The following is a 23,247-nucleotide window of genomic DNA, read 5'->3' as shown; positions in this document are numbered from 1 at the left end:
TGGTGATGATTGGATTTATGGGGCCTGAGTTATGGCACCCAAAGCAGGTGCCTCAGGGAAGAGCTTTCTGGGGAAATGACCACCTGTCCAATCATCACTAACTTGTAGGGCACATAGAAGAGAGTCAGCTGGAGATCCCTTATGAGTTTGGTGTCTCTATCTTACACAGGATCCCTTCTATAAACTCCAGCTGTGCAAGCTAGAGACTTCAAAGTTTCAGGGGACCTTCTCTGGATGCGCCTCTACATGCCCTCCAAGTGGTTGCTTTGAAGTTTTATAAGCATTTTAATTGAGTGGAGACAGTCTGTCTGGAAAATATCTATTTATGAACCTCCATGAACAGCTTGAAAGTTTGTGGAAAGTTTGTGGAAAGTTTGCCCTGTCACAAACTTGACTTCAAGAAGCATGAACTGCCCAAAATTTAGTTTATGAGCTGCTCCATGCCCATCCCTAATCCTTAATCAGGGGATGTACACCTTAAATGCAAGAAACTCCAGTAATAAAACAGTAAGTCTTTTCAAAGCATGCCTATGTTTACATTCACTTTCATTGGGATTGCACAGAAATAGTTGCTCTAGAATTGTGCCTTTTTCACGAGTGGTAAGAAAGATACTTTAATGTGAAATAATGTTGGATTAATTGAATGAATTTTGTTGTGAGCAGACACTGGTTGTCTAAATATACAGATACTAATTTTCTAGGTCTTTGATCTCATCTCCAGCTGCCCTGGATTATCCTGTGCACCATTTGAAAACACAACAATGGGCAAAGTAAACTGTCCATTAGAATCTATGGATCATAAGAACATAAGAGAAGCCATGTTGGATCAGGCCTATGGCCCAAAACTCTGCCACACAGTGGCCAAAAAAAACAGGTGCCAGCAGGAGGTCCAGCAGTGGGGTCAGGACACTAGAAGCCCTCCCACTGTTGTCTCCCCCCCCAAGCACCCAGAATACAGAGTATCACTTGCCCCAGACAGAGTTCCATATCTTGTGGCTAATTGCCACTGATGGACCTCTGCTCTATATGTTTATTCAATCCTCTCTTGAAGCCGTCTATGCTTGCAGCTGCCACCATCTCCTGTGGCAGTGAATTCCATGTATTTAATCACTCTTTTATTTCCTTTTACCTGTTCTAACCCAACTGCTCAGCAATTTCATTGAGTGCCTGTTGTGTATGTGGACTCTAGTGAGGACTGAATTGGGTGTTCCTGCCTGGCTTATTGGAGCCATATGAACTAGGGTTGCCAAATCCAATTCAGGAAATATCTGAGGACTTTGGGGGTGGAACTAGGAGACATTAGGGGTGGAGGCATAAGCAAAGTTTTGACAAGCACAATTGAACTCCAAAGGGAATTCTGGCCATCACATTTAAAGGAATGGCACACCTTTTAAATGCCTTCCCTACATTAGAAATAATGAAGGATAGGGGCACCTTCTTTTGGGGCTCATAGAATTGGTCCCTTGGTCCAATCTTTTTTAAACTTGGAGAGCATTTTGAGGAGAGTCATTAGATGCTATGCTGCAAATTTGGTGCCTCTACCTCAAATGATTGCCCTTCCAGGGCTGCAGATACCCAGGGATCAATTCTCCATTATACTATATGGGAATCAATCTCCATAGGGAATAATGAAGTGCCCTGCAGACATTCCCCCCCCCCTGGTTTCGGATTAACCTGAAGAGGGGAAGGGCCTCCAAACCGAGGATCCCCTGCCCCCACCTGCCCCCTCTACTCACAAGTTGCTGAACTTCCAAGTTCTCCACAGTAACACAAGGCAACTAAAGGTTCCAGTTTACCTTCACGCTATGCAAACGACCTCTGAAAAGATTGTGCAACAAATAAAGGGCCAGGGCTGCTTTCACAGCCTTAAAGACGCAGAAATACCATCCCAAGAGGAAGCCTTTCCAAGTGGAGCTGAAGCCTCCGGAGGTGGAAAGGCACATGGTGGCTGTGGGGTCGGGGCTTCCCTCCAGCTGACTGGGAGTGGGAAGGAGCCTAGGAAAGTGGGAGAACCCCTGCTGGGACCTGAGGATTGGCAAGCCTAATACGAACAGAGCTTGGGTACTTGGGAACAATGGGCAACAGAATCCAAATCCCTGCTGCCCTGCACCAATCACAGGACCCCTGCTGGTTTGAATGATCCAATAACATGCTTGCGCGGGAACCTTGAGTTGTATATAGTTGGCCCTGTTGGCCCACTTCCTCAGTCTTTGAGTGCAGCCCCATACTATGCTGTACCTAATAAAGAGTTGATGATCACTATCACTTCGCCTCGTCAGTGCGTGGAACCTACTATATTATAGTGCCCATGAGTTCTTGTATTGTGAGAAAGGGAGAAAAGTACCTCTTTCTCTATCCCATGCATAATCTTGTAAACCTCTATCATGTCACCCCTCGGACGTCATTTCTTCAAGCTAAAGAGCCATAATCTTGGTTTTTGGTTTAATTTTGGGTCTCATTTTTGGAATTACAAATAGGGCATTTAGCCCTGGATTATAAATTTATACTTTGCAGCTGTTGATCTTTGGAAATGCTTGCAAGTCGTGGTGGTGAGCTGGACTGCATCTGAATCAGCATCGCTGGAAGACACTGGACAGTGAATTGCTGTGTTTGTAGTGAACTGGATTGTTTTCTCTATTGGTTATCTAGTGTGATGAACTGAAAAGTTGTGTTTACTATTATTCTTAGCATTGTCTTTGGCTACTACAAATTGTTGATAGAAGCTAGAAGGTTGTTTTCTTTTTAGAACTATTTCATAATAGGGCAGTGTTTGGAGGAGATTAGCCTATCTGTTGCAAACAGGAACACAGAGTTTTAAAACAAACGTTGGAGAGGCCTTATTGGATTTGTGGCTGTGAGTGTGCTTAATAAGAATGGAAACTAAAGCTGGGACTGTGACCAAAGAAACTGTCAAAAAAAAAAAAAGAAACTAAAGAAAGCAATCCACCATTTCTTTCACCCAATGCTCCACCTGGGCCAGGGAAATTTACAACCATGCAAGGAGATATGAAAGAACTGCAAACTACTTTAATGACTGCTATAACACGGCTGACAAGTAAAGTAGACAATATTGGTGAACAGATGGCAGAGATTAAACAAGAGCTTTTGGAGAATAGTAGACAGACAGCTGAGACCAATAAAGCCTTAAAAGTATTTGAGGGTCAGGTGACAGAGAATATTCAAAAGGTGGATCATTTGGGAAAAGAACAGAGTATACAAGACTCTAGACTCTTGCAGCTGGAAGTAGATAAAGCTGCTTACATGTTGAGGTTTCAAAACATACCAGAAGAGAAAAATGAAGACCTACAGAAAATGTCAAGTGAAACCTTGGCTGAAATCTTATAGGTGACTCCTCAGAGAATGGAAGAAGAATTTGATCAAGTTAAGCGGGTGCCATCGAGTTATACCAGACGAAATAAATTACCTAGTGAAGTTCATTTGAGATTTACAAGAAAGAAGACTAAAGATGACATTTTGAAACAAGTAAGAGAGAGACCTATGATAATAGCTGGAAATATGGTGAAAATTCTAAGAGAGGTTCCTTGGCCTGTGAGACAAAGGAGAAGAGAATATCAAGCATTAACAGATTTTTTTAGAGGAAGAGAAATACCCTACATGTGGCTAGTGCCAGAGGGTCTTCTTTTCACGTACCAGGAGAACAAATACAGAATCAACTCCATTTTTAAAGCTCAGAACTTTTTGGAAAGAATGAAGAAAAAAGAAGGCAAAGAAAAGAAGGAAGAGGAAGAAAATTCTGGTGAAGAAGATCCAAATGAACCACGGAGATACCATACAAGACAGCATTCCAAAAAAGATAAGAAAGATAATGATAATCAAAACTCATAATGGCTTCAATAATTTCAATTAATGTGAATGGACTCAACTCTCTTGCCAAAAGAAGAAAGACATTCAGATATTTGGCAAAAATGGAAATGGACATAATTTGTTTACAAGAAACACATATCCTAACTAAAGATCAACATTATTTGAAAAATAAAAAAAACTTGGTAATTTATTTACAGCAACAGATACATATAAGAAGAAAAGGGGAGTGGCAATATATATTAAGAATTAATTTAACCCACAATTGCAATTTGCTTCTGAAGATGGAAGAATTTTATTAGTGGAAATTATAGTGGATAATAAAAATTTTTTGCTTGCAAATATTTATGCTCCAAATGATCATCATGAGAATTTTTTTCAAGATTTGCATCTTAAATTATCAATTTTGGAGTATGTAGAATATTGTTTAATAGGAGATTTCAATGCGGTTTCTGACAGACTACTGGATAAAAAAATGCACAAACTGATGAAAAGTAAAGGTCTTCAGCTACCAACAAGTTTTTGGAAATTAGCAGAAGAAATGGATCTGGTGGGTGTATAGAGAACAAGATATCCCAACTCTAAAGATTTTATCTCTAGTCACCAAACTTGGTCAAGAATTGATATGTGCTGGCTTTCTGAAAGTCTGATCAAAGATTTAGTGGATATAGAAATTCAAACAAGAATCATTTCAGATCATAGCCCTGTAATGATAAAATTAAAAAGCTCATGGATGAGAAGATCATGGAAGTTAAATACTTCAATTTTGAAAGATAAAGACTTCCTTAAAGAATCCAAGGTGGAAATGGAATCTTTTTCAAACAGAATATAACACAGGAGGTAAAGATGCAAGTAGTTTGGGACACAGCTAAAGCTTTTTACAGGGGCCTTGCAATTAGATATAGTATTAAGAAAAAGAAAGGAAGAACTGAAAATTTTCAAAATTTAATGTTACAAGCTGGAGAAGCTGAAAAGAATCTTAAAAAACAGCCAACAAAATATGAATTTCAAAAAAAGGTGAAAGAAATGCAACATAAATTGAATTTAATTCTTATGGAAGAAGTGGAGATCAAACTAAGGTATGCTAGACAAAATTTCTTTGAACATGCCAATAAGCCTGGAAGGTGGCTGGCTTACAGGATGGGAAAAGAAAAGGCTAAAAGAATAATTATGATATTGAGAGATGAGAATAACAAAGAGAAAACTCAAAAGCAAGAAATATGTTAAATCGTGGAACAATTTTATAAAAAATTATAAGATAAGCAAGTTTATAAAACAGACTTAGAAGAATATGTTAAGCAAAATAAACTTAGCAAATTTACAGAACAACCACAAAAATTTTTGAATGAGCCAATAACAATAAGGGAACTTGGAGAAGCAATGACATCTCAAAAGAATGGTAGAACTCCTCCAGGTCCAGACGGACTACCTGCAGAATTCTACAAAGCTTATGAAGAGTCTACTTTTACCATTTAAACATCTTATTGAAAAGATTCAAGAGGAGGGCCAAATTCCAGTTTCATGGCAAGAAGCTACAATATCTTTGATTCCAAAAGAAGATAATGATTTGAAAGATATTAAAAATTATCATCCAATTTCCCTTTTAAATGTGGATTATAAAATTTTGGCTGCAATATTGGCACAACTTTTGAAGAAAGTTTTACAATCTATAATACACCATGATCAAGCAGGATTTCTTCCTAAAAGATATTTGAAAGACAATGTTAGAACAGTTTGTAATATTTTGTAATATTATGAGAACCATCCAGAGAAACAACTGACTTTAATTTGTTTAGATGCTGAGAAGGCTTTTGACAATGTTCGTTGGCATTTTATGTTACAGCAACTGAAAGGCATGGAATGTGGTGAAAACTTTTTGAGAGTGGTAGAAGCAATATACTCCTCACAAAAGGCCAGGGTGACGAACTAACAGATGTAATTGACATTCAAAAAGGTACAAGACAAGGCTGTCCATTGTCCCCTCTACTTTTTATTTTATCATTCGAGGTATTGAACAATCAAATAAGGGAAGATGCAAGTGTCACGGGCTGAGGCCGGGTCAGGCAAAGTCCAGGGGCAGTCCAAGGTCTGTAGCTGGTGAGCAAAGAGGGTCCAAGGTGCCAAAACCGAATCACAATCCAGGTATCGCAGGTCAGAGGTTCAGAAGCCGAAGTCAGGGGGTCCAGAAGCCAAAGTCAAAAGCCGAAGTGAATGCTAGAACGTCAGATAAGTGACTAGTTGCTTTCACAAAGCCTCCTTCCAAAGCCCACAGCTATATAGCCCTCTGCTGGCTGTTGCCCATTTGGGCTAATTGCTGGCTCAGAGAGGCAGCCAGGATCCTGCTGAGACTCAAGCATCCTCACTCCAGAAGGGCCAGAATCCTTTCAAAACTCAGGGCTCAGGGAGCGTCTTGCTCATGAACGTGCCACCCTCCTCCGATCCCTGAGGTCCTGACGAAGGCGGTCACGCACACGAGCCACCCGAGAGGGCGAGGCAGGGGGGCTTGGATCTTCTCCAGCCGGAGGTAGGGGCACTAGTGCAGGTGGCAGGGGCACATTTTCTTCTGCAGGCTCAGCTTCTTCTGCAGGGTCCCCAGCACCCATGACAGCAAGTATAAAGGGAGTTGCGATAAAAGATGAACAATATAAACTCAGAGCCTTTGCTGACGACCTAGTTTTTATACTAGAACAACCAATGGACTCAATAGATTGTCTTATAAACAAGATTAAACAATTTGGAAATTGGGCAGGCTTAAAGATTAATTATCACAAAACAAAATTTTTGACAAAGAATATGACAATGGAACAAATTCAATCCTTCCAGCAACAATCAGGATTTTTGCATGTAAAAAAATTAAATATCTAGGTGCTGTTATTTCAAACAGGTGTAGCAGATAACTATGACAAACTACTTAAATAAATCAAAAAAGATTTGGAAAAATGGCATGATTGAATTTATCTTTAATGGGAAGAATAGCCTTAATAAAGATGAATATTTTACCAAGGTTATTATTTCTGTTTCAAACTATTCCAATATTTTTAAATAGTGGATTTTTTCAAGAACTAAATAAGATGGTTGCTAAATATGTGTGGCAAGGCAAAAAACCTAGAATCAAACTAAAGACATTGCAGGACTCTAAATTAAGAGCAGGTATGGGCCTTCCAGACTGGCAATTGTATTATAAAGCATCTGTACTTCTTTGGATAAGAGATTGCATATTGTTGAATGACAAGAGACAACTGTTGTTAGAAGGACATGATTTGACTATGGGAGGGCATGCATATTTGTGGTATCAAAGATTTGAAGGACATTCCTATTTTAAGAACCACTGGTTTATAAAATCTTTATATCATACATGGTAATGGTTAAAGACTAGAACTTATCAAAAAATTCCAAGATGGGTTTCACCAGTAGAAGCATTCACACATCCAAATCTTTTAAAATCAGATCAGAGCTACAGGTATGATGATTTGCTGGGAAAGGATAATCAATTGAAAACTAAAGAAGAATTAGAAAAAATGGACATTAAAATGAATTGGTGGCTGAGAATGCAAGTTGAATCTAGATATACTAAAGACAAGGCAACAGGTTTTAATACAGAACAATACTTATTCGACAAAATTCTTTTGGGTCCACAAGAAAAGTTAATCTCCAAACTATATGCATACTTACTTCAAATGAAGACACAAGATGAAGTTGTAAAGGACTGTATGGTTCAATGGGCAAAAAAAAATTGGTTTTAATATTGCATTAGAAGAATGGGAGAGATTGTGGAAGCTTAATGTTAAATTAACTAGATCAGTAGCCTTCAAAGAAAATCTTTACAAGATGTTTTATAGATGGTATTTGACTCCACAGAAATTGTGTAAGATGTCTAACAAATGCTGGAAATGTACTAAACAGATTGGTACCTTTTACCATATGTGGTGGACATGTGAGATGGTGAAAGACTATTGGAAAATGGTGCATGAAATGTTACAGAAAATTATGAAAACTCAGATCCATTTTAAATCAGAATTATTTTTATTGAACATATTTCCTGAGGACTACTCTAAAGAGATGAGACATTTGTTGGCACACTTTATCACAGCAGCTAGAATCCTTCTGGCGCAGAGATGGAAATCGCAAGAAACTCCCACAAAAATGGACTTGGTGGGAAAAGTTCTAGGGTCAGCAGAGCTGGATTTTCTAACCCAGCTGATGGCTGGGAAATCTAAGGAAGAAGCAAGAAAATATTGGATGAAATTGTATGCTTGGTTGGATACTCTCAAGACTCTTAAGATTCTCTGGTGTGAACTGACTTCTTTTTGCTTTTCTCTTGTATTTTATATTATAAAATTTACCTTTACAGGAATTGTTAAAACCATTAGATAATATCAAAAGATTTATACTATAAAATTTTAAAATGGAATATATACATCTTAGACAAAATAATATGGGACAATTTATGTAAAGAAAATATTGTAGAATCATACTTGTGTTTTATTTTTGAAAGTATTTTATACAAAATAAGGTCAGAATGTATTGTGCTTTTAACTTTCTTTCCCCCTTATTCCTACCCCCCAACTTTTTCCGAAACTAAGAAAACTTTTGAAAGCTGAAGAGCCATAAGTGCTTTAACCTTTCTTCACAGCAAAAGCAGCGTATTTAGAGGATTTTTCAGAATGCATTTTTGATTGTCTGCTCTTTAGTCTGAAAGGGTAAATAAATATCAGTGTAAGCATTATAAACTGAATTGGCTTAAACTAGTTTAAATGATGCACATGTAAGCCAAAGGATATGATTATGTAGCACTGATTAAGGGAATGTAATAGCTTCTAAAAACAAACCTGAACCTGATACCTACAAACTGATTAAGAAACTTTGTGTGATACATAAGTATGGACTGATTAAGAAGCTTTGTGTGGTACATAAGAGATTTTATAATGTCAAACAATAGGCATGAGGGGAACTGACATATAAGGTGAAAAGTCTATAATTTTATGCCCAATGGAGCTATCTACATTTTTCACCTTCTTCTTCCTCCAACTTAAACCTAGGAATATGTATAATACTGATGTATTATTTTAGAGGATTATTTTTACTTGTAAACCACCTTGAAAGTTTTTTGTGTATTTCAGAAATGTTCAGGAAGATATTTTTATGAAGGAAATATGGCTGTAGAATGGTTCAGGAAGGATTGTTACCTAGTATACTGTTTATTATACATATTATCTTGCTTTTTTGCCTTGTCTTCTATTTAATCATCCATTTCTGCATTGTCATGTATTACTTTTTTGTCTGCATTGCTTTAAATGTTGTAATCCTAGTCCTATTGCACTGTTCATTGTTCAGCTGTTTTATGCTGTCTGGCTGCATTATATTTATATTTTGTATCTGCCTTGATTCTCACTGAGAAAGACAGACAATAAATATAGTAAATGGATGAATTAATAGAGCAGTGCTCAGAGGTGGCATACAAAAAAACATTTCAGAATGTGCCAGATAATTCTGGGAAAACAGATAAGCATTTCCAGATTCTCACCAAGAAGTTTGTAAATATCAAGTCAATTACGTGAGCTGCAGGGTGTCAATCCATCACTAATTTGGATGAGATTAATAAATGGCAAAGGAAAATTTCAGAGTTTGTGTGGGCTGGGAAGAAACCAAGGATCAAAATGAAAATCTTAACAGATGGAAAAGAGAGAGGAGGTTTCCAATTACCAGATTTAAAATTATATCATGAAGCAGTTTGTCTAGTGTGGATAAAAGAATGGGTGACGCTGTTAAACAAAAAACTTTTAGCGTTGGAAGGTCATGGAAATAAATTTGGCTGGCACGCTTATATGTACCATGGGGAAAAAAAGATGGATGGTTTTTTCTCTCACCATTATATAAGAAATAATTTGCTAAATACTTGGATGTAAAAAACATAAAGGTTCTTTCTACCATATGTGGTGGACTTGTGAAAGAGCAAAAAAGTATTGGCAGATGATTCAACAAGAAATTTCTAGGATCTTGGGATACGAATTTAAGAAAGTTGCAGAGACTTTTCTGTTGGGATTACAAATGGAAAAATTTCCAAAAGAAGATAGAACTATAATCTTGTACTTGCTTTCAGCTGCTAGGACATTGTATGCACAGTTGTGGAAGCAAGAAAAAATACCAGAAAAATGGGATTGGATTGTAAAAGTTATGACATGGAGTGAAATGGACAAATTAACAAGAACTTTAAGAGACTATGACTTAGAAGTTTTTAAGATGGAGTGGAAAAAGTTTAGAAGATATGTAGAAAAAGAGTGGAAAATAAAAGGACATTGGACAATTATTGATAATGATTAAGTCTTAGAAGGAAGAAGAATATTAATCTTTGTTTTTATTAGTTAAGGGTACCTTTAAATGTTAGTATTTTAAGTAAATAACACCGGCGGGGGTCAAGTAACGGCGGGAGGGGTGGTTAGAAAGTAATATATGGGATAGATAAAAAGAAGTTATTAACGATGCAAGAAATAGATATTGTTACCATATGTTACTAAATAAAATTGTTTTAAACTAATTTGGATGAGGCACCAAATTCTTCTTGTTTACCTGTTAAAGAAATACAATAGAGGAAATATGAACTGAATTTCTTCAATAGTGTCTGTTGGTTAAACTGTAGATCCATATACTACCCCCCCCCCCCAGCATCCTTATTTCCACATGCCATTTTTCAATTTGTTGGATTTCCCCACTGACACAAATATATAGGCCCGCCTGGTTCTAAAACCTTGCTTCCAATTGCACTGTTTTGGGGGTGGTTCTTAATGAGAAGCACATGCCTCCAGCTGTAGGAGATTTTGCTCATGTAAGATCAGCAACTTTCAGTCATCCAAAAAGCACCTAGCAGTAGCACCAGAAGAAATTGCTTCACAGTTGATAACACCTTTGTAGTGAATGAGGAGGGGTATAAATGGAAGTAAAGTTTGGGATTGAATAACCATATCCCCCAGCACCTCTATGACAGAAGTGTAAATAATTAGAATGCTGAATCTGATAATTAGGTTCAACTTCTTGCTGAACCTTTAGCCTCGAGTAAATTATTATATTTTCTGCTTAACCTGTCTCCTGAGATTATTGTGACGAATAAAATAACAGTTCAAATAATCCAAACGATAGCCTTCTTAAGGTTCACTCATGTAAACATTGAGATGTAGAGGCATAGAGACTGCATGTGTGTATAAAGATGAGACTACATAGGAGAGGCAATAATAAAAACAGAACTGTCATTCTAAAAAAGGAGGAACTGGAAGTTCAATAACTTTAGTTGCTTAACCATATTCCTAGGACATTATGCTCTGATCTATGCTTACATCTTTGATACGTTTCTCTAATAGACTCTAATGGTACCAGTTATTCAGAACTTAATTGTGTTGTGAGAGTGCATTATAGACTTTAGAACAGATAACATACGTTTCTAAGAGTTTTTATTCTAAGAACTCTTTTGAAAGTAATAAACAACATTCTAGATGGAAGGCTGGACCACTGAGGAACAGGATGGTTCTAGTCTACTAATTTTTTATAAGGTGCTAATTGTCTAGACATATTGGATGGGCTTGGGACAGTGCCAGTTTGAAACAGAATGACTTGGTGTGTCTTCTAATTACTTTATGCCAGGATGTTAAAAAACTAACCTCTCCTGTTCTTGCTGTGTTGCTGATTTCAGAAAGCTGCCTTCCCTCTTCTTGGTAAAACCATAAATCAAATGCAGAACAGATGAGGCAAAGCGTCAAAAAAAATCACCTTGCACTGCAATGGAAATTAAAAGGAAAGAGGAAGTGTGGAGAACAAAATAGCTACATGCAGTTAACAGCTATAAATTAAAGATGACGTGGTCAGAATGTTTGTTATCCACCTGTGGTTTCAGAAGCCAGTAAATGCAAAGGGACATTTTAAAAGTCATTTCTCTGAAACAGTAGCAAGCAATGAAGGAGCTCTGGGGCAGTAAGGCAATTCTTAGCTTTATTAAATTCCTTTCAGAAGTTCTGAGCATGTTCCTCGTAACACTCCCTTAAGAAACAAATATTAAAAGATGATAGTATCTGGCTTTTAAAAAAAAGAATGAGAGAAGTGGAAAAATAGTACCATTTTAATTTATCCTTAGGAACTGTAAACAATATGACATTCAACTAGGTAGTTCTAGAATGAGCAGTGTTTCTTCTCAAATAAATATTAATGATATCATTTAAAATAGATGCCAGCTAAGCCTGAAAGCAAGAACTGAAATTTTCATTAGAATTTTCAGACTTCTCCTAAGTTCCCTAAGGAACTCTAACATCAGTATGGGAAATAAGTATTTGTTTCCCAAAACAGCTGACCATAAAACATGCTTTGTATGTGGGTTGGAGTATATATGTATTTTCTCTGAATTGATGAACAGTATTTCAAAGCTTATTGCAAGCACCGAGACTGTTAAATTAAATGTTCATTCAGGTCTTATGTTTTGAACTAGTTTGCACACTGAATCTGCAATGCATACTACTCATACTGATTCCTCCTTGATGGACTGCATGCTTGTGATCTTTTGGAGAAAGGGATGTGTGGTTTGGGATATACATGGAAATGATGGTTTATTTATATGCTAGGAATAAGGCCCGTTGTGAAGGAAAATACAACAGGCTCTAGAAAGAGGATCTGGGTGAGTGCCCCTCCTCTGCCTTCCCACCCACCCAAGCCAAGGCATTCACTCCCCCCACTAGGGGTGTGCATGGAAATTTTTTTTGTTAAAAATTGGTTTTGGATTGATTAAACAAAAAAAAATTGTTATTCCCTTGGAAAGCCGAATTTCATATTAGGTAAAGGGAAAAAAACCCTGAAAAAATGGTATTCCCATTTTTTTTAAAAGTGTAATTGCTTTGTTGTTTAATTGCTTTAATTGCTTTGTTGTTAATTGCCTATGAGTGTTGTTTGAAGAATTCAATATTGATTATTTCTGTAAGTATGTGTGTTAGAATTTTGAGATTTTGTATATAATTGTTATTATTTATGCTGGTTAGTATGAGGTACGTTTTTTCATGTTTTAGAATGTTTATGGAATATCCCCTTTTGATAAAGATTTAGAAACAGGTGGGGCAGAAGTCAATGACCTGTCCAGGGAATTCCAAGGTGCCTTTACGTCATGTTTGTTGAAGGAAACATTCTTCATTGAAGGAAGCATTCACATTGTGAAGAAGGCGTCCTCAGTTTGGATTTTTTAAACACGTGAACTATTTTTCTCTGGGACTTTATTAGGGACTTATGTCTGTTTATTGTCTAGGTGTTGGTAGAAATCATTAGTTATTTGTCATTACAACCCTTGGGTTGTGTTATTGTTTACCAACCAGTTTACTGCAGATAATGTAGAAACTCTTTCCTAGTTACACATAATCAAATACATTTTGTTTAGTTTTAATATCCCTAGAAATGACAGTGTTGCAAGCAGGCAAATCAGTATAAATAAAAATGTTGGTGGTCTGCCTGACAATGGGCATTCACTGCTCTCTCAAGGATATCAGTCTTCACAGTGTTCCCTCTCCAACCTTGGCATGATAAACATTTTTCTGGTATAAATAATATATATGCTACTTATTCTCTTTTGCAGTGGATGTACTATTGTGAATCTCTCAGGAATAGGCCCCTATTTGGGAAATAATTGTCTTATTTATCTTTGTCTCAGGTGTTAAGTACCTGAATCCCATAAGGAGCTTAAAAGCCAGATCTCATCTCTGATGTTCTCTCTTCTGGTTTAGTAAAATCTTAAGGGCGCACGGAAACTCTGTACTTCTTAATGAGAAGCATCTCAGTCTTATGTGTATTTTTCCTGGAAGTCAGTTCCATTCAGTTCAATGGAACAAAGTACCTAGGATATGTACAACAACAACAACAACAAATTTTATTTGTATCCCGCCCTCCCCGCTAGAGCAGGCTCAGGGCAGTTTAGGATTGCCTTCAAAGTAACTGTCTGTTGCAGCCCTTCACAGTTGGTTTCTAATCTCATTAATTCATTCATGCACTACTTTTTCCTTGTGGTTCAAGGTGGCTTACAATTCTAAATTAAAAACATCTGTAATACAATGAAAACCTCATTAACCCATCCTCCCAAGAAAGTGTCTGAAGCACGATTAAAGTGTCTGAAGCCCTATTAAAAAGTCTGAGGGTGGTATCTTCTTCAGGAAGTTCCTACTGAAAAGGAATAGGCTATGTTTATAAACTGAACTTCTCTTTTGCTGTGACTTAATATATTCAAAAACCCTGCTTTGCATACTGTGCCACTACTCAGCTCATTACAATCTGGATTCCTGACAGAAATGCTGTGAGTAATGAAATGGCTGCCAATGGAATGGTGTTCACAGAGCCTGAATGTCAGAAGTGTTGATATTCATAGTCTGGATGAATGCGGTTTGTTTACTTAGTAAAATATGGAGAAAGCTACTGCCTGATTCCAGGGAAATAATACACAATGGCTGCTAACAGACCGGCACTTTGGGCTGACCCAGGGATGCCTTAGGAGGTGACCCAAAAAAATCCTCCATGCACAAACATCTGGTAGGCATCCTGATCCTGTACTCACCTTGTCCTCTGGGCCGCTCCACCTGTCTCAAAAACACACCATGTCAAAAGTGGTACCTTTTCGCTGGGGTGCCTCCAAGACAGCTTCCAGCCATCTAGAAGGCTCAGAAGCTCCTGAAGAGTGCCCGGGGAGCCATGAATGGGATGCAGGAGTGTTCCAGACGATCCCCTGGCACCCATGGCCCTCCCCTTTCTGCAAGTGCCATCCGGAAGCTCCGGGGCGCTCTATTTCCAGCCAGCTGTATTCTGAGCGCCTTCAAGCCACCCCAAAGCAGCCATCTGCTATCAGCCAATGAATGGATGATAGGAAGTTTTACTTGCTGACAAAAATAGTGAGAGAACTCCTTGGTGTGAGTATCATTTCTGTGCTTTTGTGTCATCTTTTCCTGATGCAACAGTGTTAATACAGTTGTCAATTGATGCTTCACTTGTGGTCTGCAAAATACTGAAATGTTATTGATGAAGATTTTAAGAAGAGTGTATATTATTTTTTTTGTATTTATGGGTTTGTATAACCTGCTGAAAAAGCATAGATCAGGGCTGGCCAAACTTGCTTCATGTAAGACCCACATAGAATAAAAGCCAGATGCTTGAGAGCCGCAAGACATGAATATCAGATGCTTAAGAGCCGAAGGAAGGAAGGAAGGAAGGAAGGAAGGAAGGAAGGAAGGAAGGAAGGAAGGAAGGAAGGAAGGAAGGAAGGAAGGAAGGAAGGAAGGAAGGAAGGAAGGAAGGAAAATAGATGGGGGAGGAGAGGTAGAAAAAAGCAACTTTAACTTTAAAAACATTCTCTAAACCACTGGCTGGTTTAGCTTGGAGAATGCATTTAAAGAGACAAATGCTTTCTCCAAGCTGACCAATAGGGTCGTGTGGGCTTCAGGAGCCACACAATATGTATGAAAGAGCCACATGTGGCTCCCGAGCTGCTGTTTGTCCACCCCTGGCATGGATTAAGACCTGTACATCAAAGCATGTTTCATTTTAGCATGATACTGTAATGTATTTTTACCATAAGTTAAAGTTTATGTTTAGATTTTTTTTTTGCGGGGGGGGGGGGGGGCTGGTACCTGAAAGTCATGGCAATTTCTGGTGACTGGCCCCTACTCAGGGCCTGGAGGATATTCAGAGAGGTGGCTGAATAAAGCCTGCCCCTGCCTTCCCGGCTACTGATATTTCAAGGAGAGCTTCCATCCAAGTACTTGCCAGAGTTGACTAGCTTAGCTTCCAAGATCTGATGAGATCGGGCTTGCCTGGGCTGTCCAGGTCAGGGTTGTTTATTTATTTATCAGATTTATATCCTGCCCTCCCCGACAGGCTCAGGGCGGCTAACAACAGTTTTAAAACATTAGCAAACATATTAAAATTAAAAACATTTCCATATATATTATATTTCTATATGCATATTTATTTTTGTTTGAAAGAGTCGAGTCTGGATTAGTTTAAAAGCAATCTGTTATTTTTATCCAGTTGATGTATTTTGTTTGTTTAGATTTTCCGCAGTTAGATTTTTTTGTTTTTCCTTAAAGGGCATGGGTACCAAAATGGACAAGGCTTTTGTCTTAAGATTTTTGAATTTTAAGTTTTAAGAAGTTACTTTCCAAAGTCATGCAACATAGAGAAGTATTAAGTTTTAAAATGACCTCATTTAAGATTATGGGATGTAATTGGAACTCTCATTTTTGAGGTTAATGATGCCATAACATATTTAGGAAGTTTTATGCACCAGCACAAATCAATCATTTGTACCTAGAAGGCTGTAATATATTTTTTTAAACTCCGAGCAATGACCTAGAAAAGCAAGTTTATTTGAATATATTAAAACTCTATGAACTCTGTCTCCAGAAATTATGCATAAATATTTTTCAAGTTTAGAACTATAATTTCACACTGTAAACAATGTTTTCTCTGTCTGCTTTCTAGAGAAATAGATTTGAATTGTGTATAAATTCTGTGTGTAGCCTATCATGAATGATTTTCAACTGTGATGGACTCATACATTTCTCTCAAACTAGAGTGATTTGGGAACATTCTAATTAAAACCATAAATGCCAGAGTCCACTCTTTTTTATAACAAACCAAGTTTCTATTTTGAACTTGTGGTTCTATTTTGAACTTGTGGTTCTATTTTGAACTTGTGGTTCTGTTATGGGAATAAAATCTTAGGGTTGGAGGAAAAGTGGGTGTTTTAAATGTTACATACTGACTCAGTTATGCTAATACAAACTTGGTGATCGCAGCTCATCATGGATGCACAACCATGACGATCCCCCTCTACATATTTCTTTTTCTGTTCCCAAAACCCACAATCTGTTTCTACTTGACAACAGGAATGGTTCCTCTTAGGATAATACCCAGAAATTGATGTCACATTTGTTGTGCAACACTAGGAATTCACCAAACCTCTAAGATTTTTACCATAGAGATTTGGGAAATTCCTAGAGCATCATGAGAGGCCATGATGTCACATCTGTATTCATACCTTGTATTCATTCATATTCACATCAGTGTACGTTTTCAGTCCCCACCCCACCCCTTTTTTCCTTCACTGAGCAGCAGTGAGAACCTGGGGGCTGGGAACTGAGGTTGCTTGCCATTGCAGGCAACCTTGTCTCCTTAGTTCTTTTTCATCCAGCAAGTCTGATAGTTTTAATTTGGAGTAAAAACGGCCACCTTCCTTCTTTTTAGTGAAGGGATATTTAGTGAAGGTGGCGCCTGGAGTTCTGGAATGCAGCTCCCAACCAGAGGCAGGCTGCACAGCCTTGTCTCCGGGGGCCGTTTTGCCCCTTCGTAAGGAGAAGGAGCGGGCAGGGCATTATGGGAGGTGAGGGCGGAGCAGGCACTCCTTAATGGTGGTCTCGGCTTCTGCCTCTCAGTCTTCGCCTCGTGCTTGGATGAGCTCCTCCTGTCCTGCCCGGCACGGGGCCTTTCGGCGCATTGGTTTTTGTGCCATGGCGGCAATCCTTCGGCAGCAATCCCTCAGCTGAGCTTCAGAGGAGGGGCCTGTAGCTCAGTGGTGGCAGTTTCCTGGTGGCCGCAGCTGCTTTTGGGTATCGAGGGACGGAGAACACCTGGTTTTTGGCTGCGTGGAGGTGGCGGGAGCTCTTTTTGGTGCGGCGGTTTGCTGCTGGCTGGGTTCTTTAGCTCAGCCAGCATTTTTTCGCTGCCTTTTCCTGGGGGTTGTTCCCCCTCTGTAGCTGGAAATATCAGGTCTAGCTTTGGGGCCCTCTTCAGTCCCCCCGTCCTGATTGTTGGGGTGGTCTGCACTGTTGCTGGGCGGGGTGGTGGCCATTTTCCCTGCTTATTACTCCCCTGTTGCTGGGTGAGGCAGTGGCCATTTTCATTGCTTATTAATTCCCTGTTGCTAGGTAGGGCGGCAGCCATTTTTTGTTAGTCTCTGCTTAGAGCCTCCCCCCCCCCCCCCCATTTTTTGCAGGCTAGATATTGGGCTCGCTAGCCATGCCTAAGGGGCAAGGAAAATCAAAGGGCAAGAGCCCTGCACCAAAATCCCAGTCTCACCAGCCAGTTTCTTATAAGCGCCCGGCGCCTCAGCTTATGTTGTCTGAGGATGAGGATGACTCCTTTGAGCAGTCTGTATTAGCTACGTTGGTTGCTTTGGAGGATTCTAGTGGCAAGACCCATATCACATAGGTTGGGGGTAAGAAGGGCGTTTCATCCAAAGCTGTCAAGGCTGCTGATAGGAAACGGTTGCAAGAAGAGATTCTTAACCGCTTGTCTTCTCTTGAGAGCAGGTCTGGCTCTGTTGAGATGGATGGAGCATCACCTCTCCGGGTGGAAATTCCTGATGTGGGTGCCCGGCAAGGTGTGCAGTTTGGTAGGGGTGAGTCTGTACAATGCACTAATTTAGCTTGGCCCTGGGGGCCGTGGGGGCAGTCAGATACATTTGGGCCAGTGGCCAATAGCCAGTGTGCAGTGTTTACTAATCCTCAGCCTTGGGCTTGGGTTTTTAATTCAGCTAACCCTCTAGCATCTTGGGGTGGCCTGCCTGGCCAGTTTCCTGGACTATCCTTGGCCCCTTGCGGTGGCTGGGGTTTCCCTTATCCCTGGGATCCATCTTACTCTTCAGTACCTGCTAAGGTCTTACCTTTTGGTGATCTGGCTCTTCCCTTAGGGAATCACTTATTGCCAGCAACCAAGGATAAAATATTTAAAGATGAATTTGTGTACCTTTTTTCTCTGCTCTACAGGGAGCTTGAGAAAAAGGATAAGGAGGACCTTGATGATAGGGAAAAGGAGAAAATCAAACGGCATAAAGTTGATAAGACCTGGGCAAATTGGGTGCCCGGTTCCATTATTTATGCCGGAATAATTTCCAGGTCTCATCCATGTAGGGCCACTTCCCTTTTCCAGTATTTTGATATCATACACAAGAGCTACACCAGCTTTAGTGGCCCTGCCTGGCTTCAGTATGACGAGGAATTCAGGATGAGGGCCGCCTTGAACCCATCCCCTCAATGGGATCAAATTCAGCCACAGTTGTGGCTGCAGGTTATGTCTCCAGCGAGACTTAATCTCGGAGATAGGTCAGACAGCGGCCATGTTGTGCAGTGCACAGCCACTGTTTCTGGTTCCTGCGGTAATGTGGAGCAGGTGGTTCAACCCCACTTGCTCTGCTGGGAGTTTGGGTCGCAGGGGGTGTGTAGAAGGAAAAACTGCCCATTTAAGCACGAGTGTCCTCTGTGCAGAGGGTCTCACTCCTTTACGAATTGTTCCTGGGGTAAACCCAGGAGGGGGCTGCTGAGGCAGGGCTCTGATGGGACAAATAAGCTTTTTAGAAAAGGGTCCCAGCCCAATAAGGCTTGAGGCCTGGCTCCATAATTATGCTAAGGTTGAGGATAGAGTTTACATGTTCAATGGTTTTAAGTTCAGTTTCAGAATTCCTTGTCAGGGACCCAGAAGGTTGTTTATGGCCAATAACTTGAAGTCAGTTACAGGTATGGAGCATATAGTTCGACAAAAAATAGGGAAAGAATTGGCTGAGGGCAGGGTGATTGGTCCATTTCCTGCACCTCTTGTGAGTTCTCTGCAGGTCTCTCCTTTGGGCATTGTGCCTAAAAAGACCCCAGGGGAGTTTAGATTGATCCACCATTTATCTTACCCTCGTGGGGAGTCAATGAACAATGCCATACCCGAGGTATTGTGTACCATGCGGTACACATTTTTTGATGCCGTGGTTCACATGGTGAGGCGCTGTGGGGTGGGCGCTGAATTGGCGAAATGCGATATAAAGTCTGCCTTTTGCCTTCTCCCTGTTCATCCTTTGGATTTTGAATTGTTGGGTTTCCAATTTGATGGGCAGTTTTACATGGATAGGGCCTTGCCCATGGGGTGCTCTGTTTCTTGTGCTGCTTTCAAGCACTTTAGCTCTTTTTTAGAATGGGGTGTGTGCTGTAGGGCTGGTTTAAGCAAAGTGGTGCATTACCTTGATGACTTTTTGTTTGCCGGCCCCTTGGGCTCTGGCCAGTGTGCTTGCTTGCTGGCAGCCTTTACAGCGCAGTCTGAGGAGTTGGGCATATCCCTAGCCCATGAGAAGACAGAGGGCCTTACCCAGCAATTGACATTCTTAGGTGTTGAACTAGATTCCCTGCAGCAAACCTCTTGCCTCCCAGAGGAAAAAAAATTGAGGCTCCAGGGGCTGGTTGCCCAGTTTTTGTTGCAGCGGAAGGCAACCTTGAAGGAGTTGCAGCAGTTAGTGGGACACCTAAACTTTCCTTGTAAGGTGGTCACTCCTGGTCATCATTTCTTGAGGAGGCTGTGTGATGCAATGGCTGGTCTATGCCAGCCGCATCACAGAATTAGGATTTCCGGATACATACGGGAGTACCTCTTCTTGTGGCAGGAGTCTTTGACCTCATTTAATGGTGTCTCCTTTTGGAGGGAGGATTTGAGGTTGGAAGCCGAGCTTCAAATTACATCCGGTGCTGCAGGGTCCTTGGGATTTGGCGTCTATTTTCGCGGACACTGGTGCGCGGAAGACTGGCCTATGGAATGGGTAGATGCTGGGTGGACCAGGGACCTGACCTTCTTAGAGTTCTTCCTGATCTTGGTGGCCATTCGGTTGTGGGGAAATGAGTTGGAGGACCACACAGTCCACTTGTGGTGTGACAATTTAGCTGTGGTGCATGTCATCAGTTCTCTCACTTCTAAATCACCCAAGGTTATTTCAGGCTTTCACACTGCAATGCCTGCAGTGGAATATTTTATTTTTTGCCAGGCATGTGCCTGGGGTGGATAATGGGGTGGCTGACACTCTCTCTCACAAACAGATGCAGAGGTTTTGTCAGCTCGCCCCAGACGCAGATCTTCCTACAAGGATGCCCCTGGAGATTTGGATGATTGGCGGGTTGAGGCCGGCAGAGCGATAAGTATTGCTATTGCTCCTAGCACTAGAAAAATCACACACAAGGGCAGTGAGCCAGTTTGAGAAGTTTAGGAGCACCGGAGGTTACAGCATGGAATGGCCTCTTCCAGTGGAGCATTTACTCCACTATTGTGTATCATTGCAGCGCAGGGGCCTGGCCGTTCAATCCATTCGGGGCCAGTTGGCTGCTTTGGCTTTTGCCTGTAAAGCCATGGGGTTACAGGAACTAACTAGTGATTTCCACATTCGGCAGATGCTCAAATGGTGGGCCAGAGAGGCCGGGGCTAGGTCAGATGCAAGGCAGCTGATTTCACCCATAATTCTTAGGGGTTTACGGTCAGTCTGGGGCCAGGTGTGTCGGTCGGAGTATGAAACACTTCTCTTTCATGCTGCCTCCCTGGTGGCATTTTTTGGGGATCTCCGGGTGAGTGAGCTGGTAGCTCAGTCCAGAGGGGATATCTCTGGAAGGGCCTTATTGGCCCAAGACATTTGCATTGCTGATGGAGCGGCATATATCACAGTGCGTCGTTCTAAGATTGACCAGTTGCATCGGGGGAACACTATTAGTTTGGGTGCCTGTTCCGAGGCGGAATTGTGTCCTGTAGCGGCTTTAGCATGCTATTTAGCTGCCCGTGGTTCTGGGGCTGGTCTGTTGTTCCGACATGGGGATGGTAGTCCCCTGACGAAGCATCAGTTTTGGTCTCTGTCAAAGCTCTTGCCAGGCTTGGCCTGGTGGGGGTTAAGTTTGGCATTCATTCTTTCCGCATAGGGTTGGTTTCTATGGTGGCGGCTCTGGGGTACTCCCCACCGTCCATTCAGAAGCTTAGTAGATGGTGTTCCTTGGCCTATAAAGGCTATGTCCACCCTATGGTGCTGCAGTAACTGGCATCAGGTTATTGAGGGTGTGGTTATTCACTGTTTTCTTCTTTTTTCAGGTGCTGTTGTCCGTGGGGAGAGATGACGCATCCTCATATGTGGGTACAGCTTTGTGTTCTGGGCTACCCATAGGGCCAGGAGGACTTCAGCTGGGTCACAGCTGGGGCTCAGCAAGTGGGCTACCACAGAGTGGCGTGGATGGCGAGGTCTCCATTGGTTGGGCCTGTTGCCCTTGCTTTTTGAAAATGCTCATGTTTTGCCACCACATGTTGTGGTGATACATTTGGGAGGAAATGATCTAGGCTTGCTCAAGGAAATGATCTAGGTTTGCCTTTGTGCTGAAGACCAAGGATGACTTTCGAGTCATTAGGAGTCGTTGTCCTCAGGTTTTGATTGTGTGGTCGGCCATGATCCTACGCCAGGTATGGTGTGGGGCATGGGATCCATGGGCAATTGAGAGAGCTTGCTGCAAAGCCAATTTAGAAATTAAAAAAGCCCTTGAGGGGGGGTTGGGCCACTTTCTTCCTCATCCTGGGATCCGTGCTGTTTGCACGGATTTATACAGGATTGATGGTGTCCATCTTTCCAATAAGGGAAACGACGCTTTTTTGGATGACTTAAAACTTGGACTTCAGGAAGTTCTAGGTGTTTAGTGGGCGTAGCTGCCTAAGCAGAGGCTTGGCCTCACGGTGGCTGGGTTTTTTGCCTAACTTCCGTTATGCAGCTCGGTGAGCACCAATAGCACCCCAGTTTTGGGGCACGGGGTATAGCTAAATCATTCCTGGCCTGTGCGGACTAGTTGAGTGACAAAGCAGACTGCCTCGGGTTTGCATGGATTGATCCGCCCTTCAGCCATGCGAATGGGGGCTGGAATTCCAGGGCATAACCTTTGCTAGGCCAGCCGGGTATGAGCCATGACGGGTGGCTCGCCTGTCATGCGGCAGGGGAGGGGTATTTCATCCCCTGGCCCTGCCATGCTGCCTGTTATGTTTATAGCCCTTGTTGTTAATTTAATAATAAAGAAAGTGGCCCTTAGTTACCCAAACCCTTGTGTCCGTCCCTTCCTTCCATCTGTGGGGGCAATTACAAACTATCTCTATGCAGGGATGAGTTTCCTGGAGGAAATGGTAGCTTTGGAGGGCAAACTTTATGGCATCATGTCCCTGCTGAGCTCACATCCCACTACCTTCCCAAGGCACCAAGCTGGAGTTAGCTACCTTAGTGATAGCTATATCTAATCTTATAATGTGTGGCACAACAGCTGGAGAAACAACTTTCCATATATTTAGAAACATGGCTTTTTTTGTAGAAAAAGCCCAGCAGGAACTCATTTGCATTTTAAGGTACACCTTCTAACATTATTATTTCACACAGGGCTTTTTGTAGAAAAAGTCCAGCAGGAACTCATTTGCATATCAGGCTGCACCCCTGACACCAAGCCAGCCGGAATTGTGTTCTTGTGCGTTCCTGCTTGAAAAAAAAAGAAAGGAAAAAAAAGAAAAGAAAAAAGCCCTATTTAGAAATAATGCTGCAAAAAATTTAATGCTACTGTGACATCAGCCTCAGTCTGTGCTCACAATGCAAGGCAATTTTTTTTCCATGACAAA

This window comes from Heteronotia binoei, chromosome 6 (assembly GCF_032191835.1).
Source record: "Heteronotia binoei isolate CCM8104 ecotype False Entrance Well chromosome 6, APGP_CSIRO_Hbin_v1, whole genome shotgun sequence".
NCBI lineage: Eukaryota > Metazoa > Chordata > Lepidosauria > Squamata > Gekkonidae > Heteronotia > Heteronotia binoei.
Note: the sequence above shows the minus strand (reverse complement) of the source record.